Here is a 6,622-nt window from a genome sequence, read left to right as displayed (position 1 = left end):
TTAGCAAATTTGATAAAAAATAAAAATTTAAGACTCACGTTTTTGTATCAAAATTTAAGTAGCTCATTTAATATTTATAGAATCTTAACTCTACAGGGATGAACCACGGAATTGAATTGACAGCTCGGCTCTCCCTGTGGTGAGCGTTTAGTAACGCGATTATTAAATAGGCTTATGGTCTAAAGGATGAGGGAATGCGAACGCAGATTCAAGAGCAACATCCATTTTAATTATATTTATACTTAAAGAGAGGGCGAGGAGAAAGGGGGGTTGTGCAGGGCTTAAGTTATCTACGTCTTTCGTTGTAACTCTTACAAAATGTATGCAAAATTTTAAGGCGATCGGTCGAGTATTAATAACGAACGATAATAAAGAACAATTGCTGCTGAAAATTTTAATTGAATGAAATATCAATTCAAGAGTAAACAGTTTCCACGATCACAATATTAAGTATTTGCTTCACAATCAAATTATTTCGATAACATTGTAAATTAACCACGACGATAATACAGGAAAATGAACGCAAGCAATTAGTTTCGTTTTGATAGCGTGCTTACAAAATGTGTATGGTGTCAGTATAAGCGAACTGTATTTTACATATAAGAAACTTATAAGGAATGATATTGAATTTTTAGAGAAGTTTAGGAGCTAATTTAAATTAAAGTCAACCGAACAATTAATACCATTTTTTTATGCATTGTATAAGCAATTAGTCTTAATTGCAATAATATGCTGTTTATTTTAATAAGTCTTAAAAAAACGTGCTGATCAACCGCATCGTTCCTTAGTAGCTAGATACAAGTCCGCAATACCTAGGTTATGGCAAACTCAGTTAGGACGATAAAAAAATATTCCGTCAGTTTTTTTCCGTCGAAATATTTTCAGTGTTTAGTTGCTCTTCAAGTTGGCCTCCGTGGCCCAAATCGGTTAGGACGACATCATCAATACTTTGGGATGGGAAAAATGAGTCACTAGTAATTTCGAGTGGTTTTTTTTAACTAAGAATCTTCTAAAATTGTTTCAAAAGATTCTCAGTTTCGAAAAAAAACACTTTACACACACTACTGACTGATAAAAAAATATATCTTAAAAATAAGTTTGTAGTTGAAGGCAGTTCTTTGTATTGTATGCATGGGTCATCACTTATTCTACCGCTAATAATAAAGTTTGTTGTTTTTTAATTACCCAATACTTATAGTAAACATATATTTTTTTTTATATAACGACTTAATTTTTTTCTCTAATTATAGAATCAAATGTGACACTTGCACCGTATACTAGATGTTTTTAAATTAAAAAATAAGACTCAAGCAATTAATACATAGAAAACCGGACGGAACACCGATCACTGTAGTTAAGCATGAGATTAATTTGGTTTATTAATATTTACTAAGGACCGAAATTGATATCAGGCCAACAACTGGAGATTAAAATCGATCTTTGATATCGTATTAATTGATAGGACGATCTTTAATCCGAATTCTAATTATGAAAATGATAATTGACATTCCTTTTTCAATCAAGCTTTCCTTTTAACGTCCAACCGCCGTTTTACCCCCTTAGTCTTGTGGCTCGATAAAGTTTTTGAGTTTTTCGAAAAAATGTCAGTATTGTTGCATATCGATCGAGAGCACTATCGATAGTTAAGGTGTTAGCGATATTACCGATAGAGTATCGATAGTATTGTCACGTGTCAATACTATCGCTTTTACCAATGGAATTCTTGACAGAGAGCTATCGATAGTATCGATAGTATCAGTATCAAAACGACACTATCGATAGTACTATCGATATCCTGAATAGTTTTCGAGGTCAACTAGCGATAGTTAAACTATCGATAGTTCTGCAAAGTTCAGCCCGGGTGTAATAATGTCCTGCGTAGTTCAAGCGTTCAAGACGACGTTCTAATTATCGCTATTACTAACAACGCAGCTTATCTTCGAATACTCTAATAACGAAATGAATCGCATCGCGTACTAAGTAATTTCAAATGTAAATTTCCTTTAAATATTGCAGCAAAATAATAATTTCTCGCGATCAACGAGAACCGAGCTGAATTAGGTCAATTATTCGGTGTTTTAATTACATTAAGGAAGTAATAACAACTCCCTATCATTCTAAGAATTTATATTAGAGTTTCATTGAAATCGCTCAGAATTTAACGCAAATAATTATTTTTATTATAAATCATATTTTAATGTGATCGTGGAACGAATTCTTATTAATAAAAACAATGATTCGATTTCTGAATAATTTTCAGAATGTGTTAATTAAGAGAAATAAATTTTGAATTTATCAAATATGCTTAAATTAATTTTATATTGAACTTATAATACAATATGGAAACACAAAAATGCACGAACGCAAATTTTGCGCAGATAATTAAAAATAAAATATATATGATGACCAATGTCCTATGTCCCCTAGATTGGGCAGAGGGCGTCCACAGATGTTCTCCATCGCGAGCGGCCTTGAGCTTCACGCTTCACCTCGCTCCACGTCATTCCGATGCTCGTCGCCTCTGCCAACACGGAACGTCGCCAGGTTTGAGTCGCCGGGGTCGGCCACGCTTTCTGTTCCCTTGGGGATTCCAGTCCAAAGCGGAGCGTGTGGCCAATTCATTTCTACTTGCGACGCTAGATCTGACTATATAGGTATATAGTCATTTTATGTATATTTCATTTTATGAAAAAAGTACTCGAACGCACCAATGGTCCAGCTGTCGGTGGTCACAGTCGTCATAAGAAATATATAAAACATCTCCAATGCACCACTAAACTTGGGAACTAGTATGTGTCCTGTCTCTGTATGTAGTTACACTGGCTTACTCAAGATTCAAACAGGAACGCAAAAAAGTTCAAAATTGTTGTTTGGAGAACATCTAATGAGTGGGTGGTATCTACCCAAACGAACTTGCACAAAGTCGTACCAAGAACTACTTCCTCTTTTTTTTTTTTAAATTGAATCTATCATGTACGTATTAGATTACGATCTAATTAATGATATCCATTCCGTTTTCAAATATAATAAAAAAAATTGCCAGTATTTAAATAAACATATAATTCAAATGTTAGTTTTAATTAAACCGCTGTTTATTTTCAATACCAATATTCATACTCGATTTTTATTTTTAAATTACTTAGTAATAAACTCCTTTGAGTTTTATATGCGTAAACTATATGCAGAAATTTAATTATTATTTTGTATTCAAATATCAATATATATTTGTATGAATGACTAGTTGTCGCCCTCCGCTTCACTCGCGTGGGGCTTAACCATCAGGTATTTGTCATAAAAAGTAACCTATGTTCATGCTTTCGTTATATCAAGTTTCATTAAATTTGGTTCAGTAGTTTGGCCGTGAAAGACAGACAGACAGAGTTGTTTCGCATTTATAATATAAGTATAGATATAACTATACATAAATATTAATACAAAAGGTCTACGTTACTAATTGTAAAACATATATTACGATGTTTAATGAATACTGCGAGATAATGCGTATTTCGTGTCATTGACCGATTTCGGCCACAAATTCTCAAGTGAGACTAGCTAAATGAACACGACATATTATAGTGCACGTCATGTGTGCCCAAACCCAGGTGTAATCTCGTTATCCAATGGGACTACAAATCCAACAGACGACCGACGAATAACAGACTAACGGTTTATCTTGCGTTCAGTGGCAAGAGAATGTACATGCTCATGGTGGTAGGTCTATGTGCAAGCCAGTCCGGATAGGTACCACCCACTGATCACGTATTTTACTGCCAAACGGCAAGAAATGATTATTATTTCTTACAGCGGTATTGTCTACGGGTTGTTTCACTTACTATCAGGTAACCCATTTTCTCGTCTGCCTTCGGTCAATAATAAACGTCTAGACTCCGGGCTTTTAGAGAGATATTTTGGACAGAAAACCCCCTATATTTTTTTTACAGATATGGATTGGGTTGGTCAGTTTGCGGCTTTATAGTCTAATCAATAGGGAATATGATCAACTATAAAATGTAAATTTTTCCGGAGTATGAAAACCATTGAAGACACCTGCCAAACCAACATACAAACGTGTTCATTTTAACAGATCCCGGCCAATGAAAAAAACTCATCAAAACTTTTAAAAAGAGTTTCGACAGCCTTAAGATAAAACTTCTTTACACAGAAAAGATAAAAGACCCGATATTTAAATAAAAACATCTTTTAAAACCGTCCAAAGAAATCTTTTGAATCAAACGCCGAGATCAAAGCTTAGATGTTATATTAGTACTCAAGTGTTCTCTTTCATTAAAACGAGTGACAAAGTAAAAATAGTGTTCATTTCCACTAAATCTCGAGAGAGTTAACGTTAAGAAAACAAAAAGTAAATCTGTCGATACGCTTCGTTCACATTAAAGCGAATAGCGGTAACGTTTTATGAAGCGATAGCGATTTTCGAGAAGGTAATCACATTGTCTAAGATACCTTTGCTGATAGACACTGATACCGTAGTAATAGTGTATACTGATGGTGATGACATATCCCATGTGCTTTCAATTATACTGGAGCACTTTCCATATAACCCGTAATAGCGTAAGCCGTAGCCAGATCACATAAAATATAACCAAATTAGCTTCAACCCGCTTGAGCCCAAGCCGGCACCACTGTGACAAAAGTAGAAGCAATTGCATATGTAAATTGAAAGAAGAGTCAAAGTAAATTTAATTTTATAAAATTAAAAAAATAGCTAATACATTTTGTTAATAATTACATCTTAAGGTGAATCTCATCAGACGCTTCCTATTTAGTTCAATTTGCATCTTCCATTTGCACACACAAAGTGACTCGTCTAAGCAAATATTCAAACAAAATTGACAAATGTGTGAATGATTCTTCAGCGAAGCGAGTTTATGTCATCCGCTCCCGCTCGCAGTGTAAACGCGCTTCACTTCAAGTATACCGCAGAAAGTCCACAAGTCTACGGATTTATTACAACAAATTGCTGTATAAGATCTTTTTATCTCAAGACTCGGATCTTGAATAAGCGAGTTAAAGTTACGCTTTTAAATGGCTTCTAGGAATCTTATTTACTTCAACATGAATCAGATGAGAAATGCGAATTAAATGAAGTTAAAATACGGAAATGTCGAATGCTACTACATATGTAAACCAAACTTAGTTGATTTACTACTAAATATAAAGTAACTACTATAAAGAATATTACATAATAATTATTTATATTAAGACCTTAATTATATACAAATAAGAAATAAAAATAGTTACTGTACAAATCATGACAAATTTTGGTAAGAATGAACCACACAACAGCGCGATTTTCAATACATATTCTGCCTCGCACAACCACTCTGTGGAACCAGCTTTCGCCGGCAGTTTTTGCGAACCGATACGACTTGGGAACCTTCATGAAAAGAGCGTACTTATTTCTTAAAGGCCGGCAACGCACCTGCAACCCCCCTGGTGTTGCATGTCCATGGGCGGTGGTAATCACTTTCCATCAGGTGAGCCGAGCTCGTTTGCCCTCCTATAACAAAACAAAAAAAAAATGATTTCCCCGAATCGCAATTCCGATTCTTCGGGAGAAATAAATAAACACGCAACAATTTCATACACTAATGTTCCTAGAAATATAAACTTATATAGTCTTTACACAAATAAATATTTGTAGCGGGCGGAGAATAATGCCTTGGCAGAGGAGGCCAGACAGCCGGGAGTAAGGGTGACAGATTGAGAAACTGGCGGATTATTATAATCTACCGCCGTTTTCTGTATTTGGCCGAGTGAACTGCTATGAATCTACTGTCTTAGATAGTGAGCGAATTAGATTTGCATTAAAACATTTGCAGATAGATATTACATTACATTAACAGCCTGTAAATTTTCCACTGCTAAGGCCTCCTCCCCCTTTGTGGAGAAGGCTTGGAGCATATTCCACCACGCTGCTCCAATGCGGGTTGTCGGAATACACACGTGGTGGAATTTCGTTGAAATTTGACACATGCAGGTTTCCTCACGATGTTTTCCTTCACTGCCGAGCACGAGACAAATTAAGCACATGAAAATTCGGCGGTACTTGCCGTAATCATCGGTTAAGATGCACACGTTCTAAGCACTAGGCCATCTCGGCATAGATATTACCAAATCAGAAACCACTATTATCTGATAATTACTTAGACGAGAGTGTTACAACTAACTAACTAATGATAATCAGAATCTGGAAATTGGTTTACAGTCCTGAGTCTCAAAAATCTTGAGCCGTTTCAAAAATATTAATTAGGCATAATCAATGATTAGAGAAAAGAATATTATAGTTGTTAAAACCAATAAGTTATAATACCATAAAATTAGGAATGAGCACAAATAAAATTCTTTATTGAACTGAATTTTTGGCATATTATGGCATTTATCATGACATTTGTCTAAATCTTTTACTTGATTACTAATAGTGATGTATAACAATGTTAACCTCGATATGATGGTTTTTTTCCTAATTGCGTTCTATATAATTTGGTTTAATTTAAGTGTATATCGTCTCTTGAGCTGACGCAGCTGAAGTCATTCGAAACGATGGCAACATGAATTGAATATAGTTGAGGAATTAAAAACAAATCCAAGATAAAATCCGTTC

Source organism: Vanessa atalanta, chromosome 23, assembly GCF_905147765.1.
Source record: "Vanessa atalanta chromosome 23, ilVanAtal1.2, whole genome shotgun sequence".
Taxonomy (NCBI): Eukaryota; Metazoa; Arthropoda; class Insecta; order Lepidoptera; family Nymphalidae; genus Vanessa; species Vanessa atalanta.
Note: the sequence above shows the minus strand (reverse complement) of the source record.